The 14,800-nt window shown below is 51.3% G+C and overlaps 1 protein-coding gene and 1 long non-coding RNA gene across 4 annotated transcripts in view; both read left to right on the top strand.

Annotated features, from left to right (window-relative positions):
• Window positions 1-14,800, top strand: part of GRM7 (glutamate metabotropic receptor 7) — a 201,844-nt gene that overhangs the window by 95,248 nt on the left and 91,796 nt on the right. The gene's annotated exons all lie outside the window — the stretch shown is intronic.
• LOC147650932 (uncharacterized) lies at window positions 8,676-9,399 on the top strand. The gene is made up of 2 exons (XR_015274787.1): window positions 8,676-8,710; window positions 9,238-9,399. It is a non-coding gene; the product is annotated as an uncharacterized LOC147650932 (long non-coding RNA).

Below are 14,800 nucleotides of genomic sequence, written 5' to 3'. Positions count from 1 at the left end.
TGTCTGACAGAGTTTTCCATCGGCTGGCTGATGGGAAGGTGTCTTGGGGATTGAGACTGGGCTGTGGAGAGCCACAGAACCTTAATGGGGGAGAAGACCTGGGAGATGCAGCCCAGCCTTGGACCGAGGATGCTCTGTGATCTCACCCTGCTGCTGGCCCAGGTTTGAGGGGGAGTTTGAGGAATCTGGAAGTTTCCAGCTGCAATTCTGGGATTTGTGAGGAGATCATGAGGAGCTCTGCTGGTTCTCCTGTGCTCTGGGTGTCCTGGAGGGATGGGACCATCCAGGCCCTTCCCAAGAGATTTAATTATTGTTACACACATCCACAGCTTAACCAGCCTAATTCTGGGCACTTCCTTTCTCCATAATGTTGGGTTTTTTTCCAGATTTCTCTCTCCTGATTTCATGTTGTCCATCCCAATTTACCATGGAAACAGGAGACCCCTGAATTGTATTTCCAGCACATCTTCTGTCCAGACAGGGTCTGACCTGGCTGCATCAACCTCCACTTTTCAGATGATTGGAGAACCTCGATACCAAATGATGGGTGTTCTGCTATTTGAGTTCTGTTTCTGTCAAATGAACAAGGAAAATGAAAAAGGAGCCAGGGAGAAGATTTATCTGCAGAAAATACTCTGCAGCCAAGATGAAATCCCCCCTGAAATAAGGAGGCACAAGTGGCATCCGCATTAAAATCTCTGGGAATTTAACCCATCAAAGCATTCCAGGAGCCCTGGGCTGACTCCTGGGAGTCGTTTCCAGCTGTTAGCAGAAAGGGAATTTCACTTAGCTCCTATTGCAGCTGGCAGGCAAAAATCCAAATACAGCTACTAGAATTTGGAAGTCACTGCCACCAAATTCAACCTTTTCACCTTTGACAATCTCATGATAAATTGGAAGTGATTCAGGGCTTCTCTCTCAGGCACCGAGCTGGTCTGGAGCCTGAGCGCTGCAGGAGGTGGGGATTTTGCTCTTTTCTTATTCGAATGGATTTCTCTTTTTTGGGGTGGTTTTTTTTCAGCTTTTACATTTTTTCCCAAGGAAATCATTTCTGCTGGGTGCAGGGATGTGGCAAACACTGTGCAGCAGCCAGTTCTGATGTGACAACAAGGAGCAGCCCCTGGCAGGATGAATTGCCCTTCCTTGCTGACATTTCCCCAGGAGCAGGAGTGGCTTTGTGAGCTCTCCCGTGTGCACCCAGCTGAGCTTCCACCAAGGGCAGGGGCTCCTGGGGGCACTGCCAGGAGTTAGCTGAGCTCCACTGGGGCAGAGCAGAGCACAGAGAGAGGTGCCAGGGGTTCCAGGCAGCTCCTCTCAGGGTTTGCAGGACTGGGAGGTGGTTCTGTTAGCCATCCATCAGCAGGAGCTGCTTCCTGGGGCTGTGTGGAACAGGCAGGCAGCAGAAAGCTGTGTGTGAGAGCTCCTGCTACAGCCCAGTGAGGGTGGGTGGCTCTGTTCATTGGGAATTCTCTTTCCCAAAATCCCAAATCGCTGCTCCCCAGGGAGCCCAGGAGCCCTTCAGGCACCAAGGGGCTGGAGAGAGCCCTGCTCTGCTGCAGTCTGCAGCACCAGCCCCTGCATCCAGCCTGCTCCTGGCAAGGTTCTCTGGGTGTTATCCTCAGAGGAAAGCTATCGTTTGCCCAGGGCTGGGAATTGCTGGGAGGAACGGTGTAAAAAGCAGCAAATGAAGCAGGAGATCCTAATGAGATAAAATCTGTCTCAAAAAGTATTGATCAGGATGTGGTTTTGCCCAGGCAACTTCAGAGCAGAGTTACAGCCTCAGGCAAGTCTTGTTTGTGCATTTGTGTCCCTGGACATCGCTCTCTCCCTCAGTTTCACTTTTCTCCTCTCTAGTTTCCTTTTTCCTCTCTGCTTCAGCTTTTCTCTCAAGTTTAGCCTCTTTCCCTACCCAATTTTAGTAGAAATCTCAGGCTGTTCTGAGTGTCTGCTTGAAAAAACAATGTCTCAGTCCATCAATGTGCTGTTTTGAAGCAGACACTGCACCCCCTGCTTTGGAACTCTGGTTGTACCAGGGAATCTCAGACCCATTCCAGAGGGATTTGGGGGATTTGTTGAGCCCACAGAGCAGTGTGAGGGGTTTGCTCAGGGCAGGAGCAAGCAGGCAGCAGATCAGCACCCCTGAAGCTGCAGGCAGTGGGGCTGGAGTTGTGCTCACAGATGTTCTCCTTCTGCTCCTCCCAGTTCTGAATTTCCCCTTGGTTTTGCTCCTGCATCTTCTCCTTGGGCTTGTGCCAGAGCAGCCACTGACACCTGGGAGGGCTCAGCTCTGAGTGCCCCGAGGGTTCTGTTCCCTTTCTCCCCAGTAAATGCTTGCCCCACATTTAATTACTTGGTGTGGAAAAGGGATTTTCCTCGGGCTGGAGTTCAGTGCTCGCTCTGGGACGGATCTGTGAGGAGCTGGTGTAACCTGCAGTGTCCCTGCACCTGTCTCTAGACATTTAATGTGCAAGTGCAGCTCTCTGCTCTGTTTTAGGTGTTAGTGATGCCTTCAGCTGTGGCAGGGGAAACACACAACAGTGAACTCCATATTTTGGTAGGTAAAAAGTGTTTCCATTTCTCTTTCAACCATTGGTGAAATGCTTTTATTTCTTTTGAAAGAAGAATCCCTTTGTTTCCACATGCTGTAACTCAGGTTGCAGCAAACCCGTGCATCTCTACGTTGGTGTGTTGGCTGGCTGCTCAATTAGTAAGAATGTTCCATGCTAGTAATTAACAAGGATCTACCCAAAAAAGAGATGTCTTCCTGGCAGTGTAACTTTTCTGGAGAAAAATAAAAAAATATTGCATGAAAGGCTGAGGGAACTGCTCCAGATTTGCTTCCAAGATCTGTAAATCAGGCAGAGGATTTACATGTTCTGCTGTTTCAGCTGGAATTCGCCTCCTCCATCAGATTATTTTAGCATTTTGTGGATAGTACTAATTGAAATTTATCATCAAAGGAACTTTAGTTTTAATAGGACTCTTTCCCCAGCGTTACAGGAATCAAGTTTATGCTTAAAATCTTCACTGAGGTGCTCAGAGGGGGCAGGGTTCCTCTGTGTTTGGTATCTTTGAAAACACAGAATCAGGATTCTCCACGTGCTGTCCTTGGGGAATTCGGGGCTGCTGGGAATGGTGCTGCACCAGTGCAGGTGTGGGGAGTCCCAGTGCCTCCCAGTGCCTCCCCACTGCCCCCTGGGTGGGTCTGGGACAGCCCTGGGCTCCAGGGCACAGCCTGGACTGGGAATTCCCATCCCAGGGGAGTTTTGCTGGGAACAGAAGCAGCTCAGGGGCTCTGTGGTGTTTTCCAGGGATTTCAGTGAGTGCCTGGGTTTTGGTGGGGCTGCTGCTGCTGCTGAAGGTTTTGTGTTGCCCATGGTGTGTCCCAAGGATTCCCCAGCTGAGAGGAACCATCAGCTTGGTGGGATCTTTTTTGCATTTTCTGTGTTGCCTGAAGGGAGGAATTTGGGGACCTGTCCTCCCCTGTGCCCTGGGGCTCTCACCCCCACCTGGCAGAGCTCCTTCCCTCTCCCTGGTTTTGGCAAGGGGCATTCCCAGATCCTGCCCTGGCCCTGCTGCTGCTGCCTTCCTTCTGTGCTCTTTCATCCTCAGCCTCACTCCTCCCCAGGCTTCCCATCCCATGGATCCCATCCCGTGGATCCCATGGATCCCATCCCATGGATCCCATGGATCCCATCCCATGGATCCCATGGATCCCATCCCATGGATCCCATGGATCCCATCCCATCCCATGGATCCCATCCCATCCCATGGATCCCATCCCATCCCATGGATCCCATCCCATCCCATGGATCCCATCCCATCCCGTGGATCCCATCCCATCCCGTGGATCCCATCCCCACCACCACCTGGAAGTTCCCAGTTTCCAGCAGCATCTCCTTCATGAATATTTGAAGTGTCTGACTCTGGCTCGTTATCAGCAATATCCCGGGAGATGGCAGGGGAGGCTGTGTAGGAGGGCGCTTTAAAAGCTTATCTTTAAAGCCATGATGTTTTGTGATTTAAAAATTAAGTATGGATTAACAAATGGAGAACTGACACTGTCTGGGGAATCAAGATTGGAGAGAGGGAAAGGAGCATGACTCAACAAATTGCTTTATCACCATCAAGTGCAGCTATCGGGGCGGATGTGCAGGGACTGCTCCAGAGCTCTGGCACTCGGCTCTTGCCTCAGCAGCTGTGCAGTCAACTTAATTAAAAACATTTATTTCCCCAAAACGAGAAGTTTGCAGAAAAACTGAAAGCGAGTGGATTAAGCAAGACTCACTTGAATTTTGTGGATATTCTGCTTTTATCCTTTATTTTTAACACAGGGAACATTGCTTTGCTCCCAGAGAGGCATCCAGAAGGGCAAAAGTCAACATCATGAGCTGTAAATGGAAGTGCCTTTTCAGGAGAGATCCCCTGGGGCTGCAGGGGCTGTTCCATGGCCAGAGTGTTGGCTCTGAGGGGTGGGACAGGGACGTGTCCAGAGGGGAGAACAGGGCTGGGAAGGGGCTGGAGCACCAGGAATTCCTGAGGGAGCTGGGAAGGGGCTGGAGAATTCCTGAGGGGGCTGGGAAGGGGCTGGAGAATTCCTGAGGGAGCTGGGAAGGGGCTGGAGAATTCCTGAGGGGGCTGGGAAGGGGCTGGAGAATTCCTGAGGGAGCTGGGAAGGGTCTGGAGAATTCCTGAGGGAGCTGGGAAGGGTCTGGAGAATTCCTGAGGGAGCTGGGAAGGGGCTGGAGAATTGCTGAGGGAGCTGGGAAGGGGCTGGAGAATTGCTGAGGGATCTGGGAAGGGGCTCAGGCTGGAGCAAAGGAGGCTCAGGGGGAATTTCTGGCTCTGCACAAGTCCCTGGCAGGAGGGTGGGGTCGAGTTCTGCCAGGTGGGATCAGGCTCTGCTCCCAGGGAACAGGGACAGGAGGAGAGGGACCCCAGACTGGGCCAGGGGAGCTCAGGGTGGGGATTGGGAACATTCCTCCATGGAAAGGGTGCTCAGGCATTGGAAGGGCTGGTGGTGGAGTCCCCATCCCTGGAGGGGTTTGAGAGCCCTGTGGAAGTGGCACCTGGGGACAGGGGCCAGTGGTGGCCTTGGCAGAGCTGGGCAATGGTTGGATTCTGACCATGGAGAGCTTTTCCAGCCTAAAGCATTCCATGATTCTGTGAGTTGATGCAGCTCCCACCCAGCCCTGGTTTGCCAGAGCTCTGTGGGTGTCCCAACCCCAGATCCCGGCCCTGGAACGAGCTGCTCTGTGTGTGAGCTCTGAGAAAGAGAATTTCACATCAAAGATTCCACGTTTTCTGTTAAAATAGAGGTGGCAGCAAAGCAGCTCCTCCGCAGTGCAAGTCCCCTGAGTAGGTAGACTTGGAATGCCAGCGAGGAACTGAATCAGTGGTGGTTGAGCTGTCTCTTCACTCTCTGTTTTAGAATCAATCTAATCAAGTTCTTTCAATATGCCATAATATTGGGAGAAATGATTAATTCAAACCTTGGAAAGTGAGATGAAGCTTTGAAATTAATTTCAAATATTAAAAGTGTTAATCAAAGTGTTAATTTCCCTCACCCACACTGCAGTAGTTTTTGCAAAGTAAAGATAACTTTGGTCATCTTTTCCGACCACAAAATGAATTAAAGATAAAGGAAGTGGACGTCTTATGTGAAATAATAGTTAACATCTGTTTCCTCAGAAGTTACATTGATATAATTACTTTTCATTTGTGTAATATTCAGAACATCATTTAAATTCCTCAGTACAAGTCAAACTCTTTTTAAGAGGACGTGTTGGCCCTTATCACTCTCTGCAGACTGGAGGAGCTCCCCAGGTCAGTGGTGGTGGGATGAGGAGTCTGGCAGGGAGGTTTCAGAGGGGGAGCCCCATCCTGCAGCCCGGGGATTTGCAGAGCAAGCAGCAGCTCCTCTGCCTGCTCATTATCTGCACAGAGCTTGGCAGCTCTGGAGTGGAGCTCTTGATCTCCTCCATTCCCGTGGGATGTGCTCAGTGCCCTGGGATAATGCACACTGCAGGTGCCTCTCGGGAGGTGGAGGGGGGACAGTGGGAAATTTGATCTGCAAATAATGGGAGGAAATTCAATTAAGTTGAGATGAATATGAGGAGTGCCCCACAGTAAGGGAAAGGGGCACCTTCAGCATATTAATTCTTCCTTATCCTTTCTTTGGCCTCTCTCTTTGGTCTTGTGAATCGCAGATTTCCTGGTGCTGCCTTGCCCTATCATGATTCCACAAAACATGTAGTGATAAAACTTCTTTGTGACCTAGAAATTGTTTAAAGATTGATTGATTGATTGATTTGAGGCTGGGACCTCACTTCTGGTACATTGATACTTTGGCTCTCTGAAGTTCTTGCTGTAAAGTGAATTTCCTTGGGGTTATTCTTGGTGGAGCACAGTGCAGCTGCTCCTACACTGTCACAGCTCTGGATGCCCAGGTCATAAAATCAGGACTGCAGCACCAAGGAAAGGGAGGTTTTAAAGATTGATGATGTTTTTGGAAGCTTTCAGGGCACCCTGGGCTTTCCTGGAGGGACGATTCCTGCAGCAATCCCTGTTCAGTTAAACAATCTGGGCACTGCGGATATTGGCAAATATTTCATAGGTCTCTCAAGTCCAGCATCAAATGAAGAGAATCACTCTGTCTTTAATGGGCTGCTCATTGAAAAGGCTCTTAGGAAGGCAGTCAGTGGAGAGCTTTGTGCTGAGATCACTCAGCTCATCCACATTCCATCTCTTTTCGGGGTTCCTGGGAGCAGTGAACTCAGGGCCAGGGAGTGGGGCTGGAGGGACCTCAGAGCCCGTCCAGTGCCACCCTGCCATGGCAGGGACACCTCCCCTGTGCCAGGTGCCCCAAGCCCTGTCCAGCCTGGCCTGGGCTGGGACTGTCCCTGCCCAGGTCCCCAGCTGGGTGCTGCTGTCTGGCTGGGATCTACCACGACATTTTCCAGGAGAGAAGGCACTGCTGGCATGAATCCTGGACTGCCTTCCCAGGCCTTGCTCCTAACTCCTGTGCCTTTTACAACCCCTGGTGGCAGAGCTCCATGAAATTGAGTGGCTGATACCCGGGCAGTGCAGGGGATGGGCTCTGCCAGGTGCAAGAGTGGTTTTATTGAACTATATTGCATTTTTAGTACTCATTTGAGAGAGGGTCATTAAGGCTCAGCCGAGTACATTAAGAACATTACTCCAGTGTGAAGGAGACGGGGATTATGAGAACAACTAGAAAAGACCAAGGAATTATGGAGTTCTGTTTCTGTTTCCCATTTCCCTGTCCGAGGGCTGGGGACAGAACTATTTAAACAATTCCCAGCTTTGCTGAATGTGCCCATTTTGAGTCCCAGGAGAACAGTGGTCACTGTGTGAGCTCCCAGCAATGACCTTGGGCACCAATCTGGAGTCAAAATGTGCTTCAGTGAGGGAGGAGTGATCCAAAACCCAGGTTGCACCAAACAAAAACCCGGTTTGGTACCACAGCTGTCCCAGCTGTCCCCAGGATCCAGTCCAGGGAGGGCTGGGCACCAGTGTGGGTCTGGTTATGGAAGTGTCCTCTGAGGTTCAACTCTTCAACCCTAATTTGATCCTTCCTTTGTGGGCCTTGTTCCATGTCCCTGATCTCTTGCAGAGCTTTTGCAAGCCTGGCACTGGGCTCGTGAAGGAATTTTGTCATGCTGTAAATGCTGATCTCTACTTGGGTGGAAAAACAAGGAAACATGTTTCCTTCCAAAATTATCTATCAGAGATCGCTTCTCCTCCCTCTCCTCCCACTGAGCTGTCTCATTGTGTCCTTGCTGCTCTCTGGATTTGTCACTCTTTGGAGAGGTGACAAGTCTTTGCTTGTCCTGACACCACAGTGCCATTATCTGGGAGCAGGCTGAAACCCCGCGTTTCTTCTCCCAGAAAAAATGGATTGGCAAGGTGGGAACGCTCCAACCCGGCCTTAGGAAAGCTTCACCTTCAGGGATCCTTCTGTGCTTGCAGTTTGTAATGATTCTTTATCCAAAGGTGGCAGCGTTGTTGCTGGGGGGAACAGCCCAGCACCGAGGGCTCCCTGAGCTGAGGGACAGATCCCACCTGGAGTGGCCAGGGAAATGGGGATGGGGGAGCCAGGGAAATGGGGATGGATGGATGGATGGATGGATGGATGGATGGATGGATGGATGGATGGATGGATGGATGGATGGAGGAGCCAGGGAAGGGGGGCTGGAGCCCCTGGAATTCCTGAGGGGTCTGGGAAAGGGGCTCAGCCTGGAGCAAAGGAGGCTCAGGAGGAATTTCTGGCTCTGCACAAGTCCCTGGCAGGAGGGTGGGGTTGAGCTCTGCCAGGTGGGATCAGGCTCTGCTCCAGGGAACAGGGACAGGAGGAGAGGGACCCCAGGCTGGGCCAGGGGAGCTCAGGTTGCACAGAGCAGGAATTTCTGCCCTGAAAAGCCTGCCCAGCCCTGGCCCAGCTGCCCAGGGCAGGGTGAGTCCCCATCCCTGGAGGGATTTAAAGCCCTGTGGATGTGGCACCTGGGGACACGGGGCAGTGGTGGCCTTGGCAGAGCTGGGCAATGGTTGGGCTCGGTGACCTTAAAGATCTTTTCCAACACTTCTGTGATTCTGCCCTAACCATAGCATTTGTTTACAGAAGAACAGAGAATGTTTTCCCAGTTTGTTTCTTTCTTCATTGATTCCCTGGAATCCAGTCTGCTTTCAGGTTGGTGAAATCTCATTTCAGGCCCAGCCTCTCTGGGGCTCTCACTCCTGGGGTTGGGACATTCAGTGCCACTGGAGGTGCTCCAGGAAGCCACTTTGTCACCTGGCTGCTCCAGGCTGTCCCAAGGGCATCAGCAGCCTCCCGTGCTTCTGCAGAATTTGGCTTTATTGCCAGGGTGGAGGTTTCTGCAGGCCAGGCTGTCTGGGCTGTGGGGAGCACTCGGGTCCTGCCTGGTGCTGTCCTGCAGCTCTGCTGTCTCTGGGGTATTTTGGGTGCTCTGTTTGTCTCTCCCCAGCCGAGCTCACACCACCCACGGCTGTTCCTGAAGCAAATGTGGCTCTGGGAGTGTTGTGGCCCTGCTGGGAGGCTCTGCCTGTGCTAGTTCTGCTCAGGATGCTGCAGAGCTGCGCTCAGGCTCTGCCAGGACGGGGCTGAGGCTTCGTGGGGACCACGGGGGTGGTGCTGGGCTCCCAGCTGGGTCTCAGCTCTGCTCTTGCCAGCTCTGGGATTCTGTTTTGTCCTTGCAGTGTTTGGGGTTTTGTGCTGTTTGAGATCAGACCAAACGCTTTTCCCCTGGGGTGTTCATCCCATGGCTCAGCCCCCAGGATCAGGATCTCACAGGATTCCCAGATCTCCGGTCACAGCCCTTCCACCCTGACCCAGCTGTCTGAATCTGGGCTCTCCCCTTCCTCTGGCTTCTTGGAAACAGCTGGAAAACAAGACTCAAGGCATAAATAAAGTCATTCAGCTGAGCAGCTTCCTGTTCTGGGTCTTTCAAAGAAAACAGGGAATGGTTTATCCATGTAGGAGTTTTCTTCTTGATTCCCTGTAATCCCCTCCTTGCAGCAGGTGCCATTCCCTGGGCAGGGGGATCTCAGACCTGCTCCCTCACAGGGCTCTGCTCCTGGAGCTGGACAGCAAAAGGGACTGAAATGTTTGAGGCAGGACTTTGACTCCCCATTGCTTTTTCCAGGGTGGTCCCTCTGTGTGGCTCCAATGCATCCTGCAGGTTTTAGGAAGCCAAAAGCTGCTGATCCCTTGTGCAGCCAAACCCTGGGCTGAGCCTGTCCCCACTGCCCAGCTCCAGCTCCTGCAGCACATCCTCACTTTCCTTCTGCTCTGCCTCACAAACACAGCTTTCCTACATCTCTCAAAGTGATCTTACACCATTCTTATTTTATTTAATTTAGTGTTCCCAAGGAGAGTCTTAATTTTTTGTATATTACTGGAGTTTAACTGCCATAATAAAGGACAATTTTGAGGTGATAAAACACACCAGGAATGTCATTAAATATGCAGCAAAGGTCTGACACAATGGAATTAAGCATTAATGAATAACATACTAGAAATATTAGTCTTCCATATTAGTTTAGGTGTTCTGTTGTTGGGTAATGATGAGGGCTAATGTGAAAAAATGAAACAAGAAACAAGATTAGTGAAAATGAGATTTCCAAGTGATTCAGTAGCTTCCTCATGTGTAGAAAGTTTCTCAGTTAAAGCTGTTGGGTATCCACAGGGATCCTTTTCCTTGGATAAATTGTTGTCATTCCATGGTTTAATGTAATTTTATTATTGGTGCACTTTCCATTTTTACTATTGAATTACCATACTATGGAGATGTAATTTAAATCCAAGCCCATCTGCAGATCAGGGCAGTTGTAAACTTCTTTTACTGCCATAAGCAAGGACTTTGTAGCTCTTGGCAGGCAGGAGAGAGAGCGTTCCTAGGGAGCAGGATATTAATTGTTCTAGTAAAGAAACAAGCAGCCAATCCAGAGCCTCATTAGGACTTTGATTTAGGACACAAGGGCCCAGCTGGCATTTCTGGATCTCTCTACAAACTCTTTTTTTAGCTTGAAGTTCCTTTTTCTTGAGGATCCTGCATGTTCTGTGCTGGTTTGGCCTCTCCATTTATTTTTCTCCCTTGCAGTGAGGTGCTCCATGCCCAGGATGTTCCATTGCCCGGAGCTGGGTGTGTGGAGTGCAGCAGGATGAAACCCACCCAGCTCCCCCTGCTTTCCTTGGGAGGCAGAATAAATCCATTTATTTCCACTTCTGGCTGTGTGGAATGGCAGGAGCTTTTTTGTCCCCCAGCTCATTTCCACAGACTGAAATTCCTCTGGAGTGCAGGGGACAGAACCCCTGGGCATCTCCCAGGCTCTGCATCCCAGCAGATGATGCTGGTTCAGCCCATCTGGGATCATCCCTCCTGGATAAATCCCTGGGAATGTGTGTTGGGAGTGTTCTGATGGGCTCAGAGCAGCCCCTGGTGAGCTCCCACGCTGGTGGCACCTTGTCCCACGATGGGACAGGGGAATATTCAACAGCCAGCTCAGGACTCTTCACTTGTTTTGTTGTGAATTTGCAGGTTTGGGAATGGGACTGGAAATTCTCCTAAACTCGAATAACTTCCTGAAGATCTGATTGTTCTTTGTGTGAGGCTGATGGCAGGTCCTGGAACGTGGGTTTATTTTGGTTTTTAGTTAAACATAAACCAAGGCCTGGCCCTAAACCCCTCCCTGGGCTGTGGCTGCTGCAGCAGAGCCACAGGTGAGGCTCAGATGGATCTCCAGCCTCTGGCTTGGAGCATTTGGTGGGTTTGTGTCAGTTGTTCGAACAACTCTGTCCCTGCTGAGAAGTTTGGTGCAAGCTGGCAGCCCCAGCTGTATTTCAGGACTATAAAGTGATCTTTTATCATTCTGGTTCTTCAGGATGTGCTGCTGCTTTATCAGGGAACTCTCCTCAGTTGTGCCATCCAGGATTTCACATGGGGAGAATCCTGACTCAGTTTTCCCTGTTACTGCCACTGGTCTCTTGTCTGCAGAATCCAGGAGGTTTACAAGTCAAATTCATTGCAGCTCATAAATTGTATATGCAGGGAATGGCAGGAAATGCCAGATCCTAGCAGTGATATAGAAAATGTACAATGAAATGGGAAAAACCTGCTCTGTGTGCCTTTGAGATTTACTCCATTCCTTTCCCAGTTAATTCCCCTGCTCTGGCTCCCCCAGACTTCAGCTGAAGTGTTTGATTGATTTGTTTCCCCGAGTGTGATGGGGTTGTGTTTGTGGGGCAGGCAGCTCCCTGCCTCTGAGGGCTCACAGCTCTCCTGCACTCGAGGACCTTTTACTGTTATTGCTTACTTTACACAGTCTAGGTACCCTCTGTACTTAACCTGAGCTTTTCCCGCCCCTCCCAACAAAACCATCCCTAAAATGTTCATTTTGGGGTGTTTTCTGTGCTGGTGTGCAGCCAGGGAGCTCCTGGAGTCGCTGCCAGGGAGCAGCAGAGCTGTGCTGGGGGCTCTGGCTCTTGTTCCCAGAGCTCTGATAAACATCCAGGAGACAGCTCTTGGCAGCTGCTAATCTTAAAGGAATGTATTCATCAAATTAATTGAGAGTTCCTTTTAATAATCACCAGCACCAACATAACTTCGTGACGTGATGTTTTGAGCGTTGCCAAAAGTGATTCCCCCCAAAAGAGGATCTCTGCAGATAAATCAGCTGAAAAAGTGTTAAATTGTCTCTTTTGCTACCTGATAATCCAATTAAGTGGTGATAAGAAAAATAGCTCCTGGAGAATTTCAGGGAAGCAGAATAACGTTCTTAGTGTTGTAGCAGAATCCAAGCAGCACATAATCACAGGTATCCATGGCTACTGCAGCAGCTCTTCCATCCCCAGGGCCCAGCATCCCCAAACTCCAGCGCTGGCTCAGTGCCTGCTCCGGCTGGGGGAATGCTCTGGGGCTCAGGGGTGGCAGGAGCAGCCAGGGCACTGCTCAGGGGTGGCAGGAGCAGCCAGGGCACTGCTCAGGGGTGGCAGGAGCAGCCAGGGCACTGCTCAGGACATTGGTCAGGGGTGGCAGGAGCAGCCAGGGCATTGCTCAGGACATTGGTCAGGGGTGGCAGGAGCAGCCAGGGCATTGCTCAGGCTCTGCTGTGTCCCAGCCCCTGCTGCTTTGGTCCCTGGCTGCCCCTGGGGAGCTGGAGCACCCCACACTGGGGCCTGACCTCCGTGCCAGGCTCGGGCACAGGACTGCCATTCCCATGGAAAACATCATCTGGTTCTCCTCCTCCAGAGGGCTCGTGCCGTGGGTCTCCCTGCAGCCTGGGTGGGTGGGTGGGCTCTGTGTATGGACCCTTTATTCCTGCAAGCTGAGTGTGTTCACTCACGGTGTGGGACCCACAAATTCACGGGACCTTAAAATCCTGTCGCGGTTTGGGTTGGGAGGCACCTCAAGGATCTTCTTGTCCCATATTCCTGCCATGGTGGGACACCTCCCACTGTCCCAGGGACACCTCCCACTGTCCCAGCTGCTCCAGCCCCAATGTCCAGCCTGGCCTTGGGCACTGCCAGGGATCCAGGGGCAGCCCCAGCTGCTCTGGGCATTCCAGGGCAGCCCCAGCTCAGTCCCAGGGTGTCTCTGGCTCCCAGGTTCTCATCCTTTGGCACAGCACTTTGTGCTGCTTGGAGCATTTGTCACTTCTCCAGGCCACCAGGGGTAATGAATGACTGCAGGAAGCCTGTGACAGGATCCCAAATTTGCAACTTTCATGTTTTTACCACCTAATTCCCTCGGAGGTTTTTCCCTCGGAAGTGCTGTGAATGAACCTGACAGTTTCAATAACTGTGCACATGCTTCCTGTTGTGGTGGAAGGTGGGATGAGGATATGAAAGCTGAATTTACTCCACTGTGCCTTTTGGACAGCAGACATCCAATTCCCCAGGCACTCTGCCATTTTTCCATAATTCCTCCTTGCCTTTTATCCAGCATTCCTCTGAGCAGAGGTGGTGCCGAGGCGAGCAGGGTACCATGGCACTGCTCCTTTTGGGAAAGCTCTCCCACTGCCTGGAATGAGAGCAGCTCCCCATCCCGAGGGGCTGAGCCCACCCTTTCCCAGGTGGACAGCTTAAACCAGAGCTCTGGTTTTCACCTTCCCCTCTGGGAAAGCAGGAGCTGACCTCCCAAAGGCGGTGGGGCACTCACAGCCAGGAGCTGAGACCTGCCCTCTCACACTGCAGACTGTTTCCTCTCCCCAGCCTGGCTCCTCTTTCCCTCCAGCAGCCCCTGGAAGCTCCAGCTTTGGCAGCACGTGCTGTGCTGGAGGCTGTGCCTGTGGCAGCCTGGCCACAGCTGAGGCTCTCCAGGGATGCTGGCTTCAGCTGGGACATTATCCACAACAACGGGAGCTTTGGCTTCCCCACCCAGGCCCCACACAGTGGATGTGACTGCTCCAGGGTGGCTGCAGAGCCAGCAGCCTTCCCACCATTCCAGCCCCTTTTCCATCATCTTGGTCACATTTATTCAATATTAAATAACTTAATTACTTTTTTAATTATAGTTTCTCGACACCAGCGTGTCGCCTGGCAGAGGGGGCTGTTCTTTTTGCCCCCTGGGCTCACAGGTTCTTTAGTGTGGATGGAATCTTTAGAGAGATGTCACCGTGCTGGCTCCCTGCACACGGGGGTTTATCACAACTGGTGTGATGCTGATGGAGTGGTTGGCTTGGGAGGACCTTACAGCCCATCCAGTGCCACCCTGCCACGGGCAGGGACGGTGTGGGGATGCTCAGGGCTGGCTGGGGGCTGGGCTTTTAACCAGCTCTGGTCCCTGCCAAGCGGGACATTGTGGGAAAGCTGAGAACTCTGCTCGTGGGTTTGGGTTCATTCCATGTCATTTTGACTGGGGAAAATAAAAAGAGCGTTTAAAACTGTTCAGACTTCTGAACTCACTGACAGTGAGACTTTTGATCTTCATTTAAAATGAAGTCTATTTTTAAAACTCGGTATTGTTTGCTTTTAAAGAGAAGAAAAAGGTTGCAGGAAGTCCAGGTTGTGATTATTGCGAAACAAAATGTTTTATGTGAGTCAGAGAAAAACTTGGGGGCTATTATTCTCCTTTATTCTTTCCCAGCCTTTCGTTTTCACTGTTTTCTTCCTTCCCACTGAAACAATTGTTTTCCCTCCCGAGTGTTTGGAACAGGCAGAGTCCAGCAGAGCTCCTTTGCTGTCAGGCAGCTGCAGCTCAGCTTCTCTCTGTCAAAAATCAGGCAGAACGAGGCTGACCTGCTTTGTGAGGGGCTCAGGGAT

Source organism: Cyanistes caeruleus, chromosome 11 (assembly GCF_971803275.1).
Source record: "Cyanistes caeruleus chromosome 11, bCyaCae1.hap1.1, whole genome shotgun sequence".
NCBI lineage: Eukaryota > Metazoa > Chordata > Aves > Passeriformes > Paridae > Cyanistes > Cyanistes caeruleus.
Note: the sequence above shows the minus strand (reverse complement) of the source record. Positions and strands in the feature narration are given on the sequence as shown.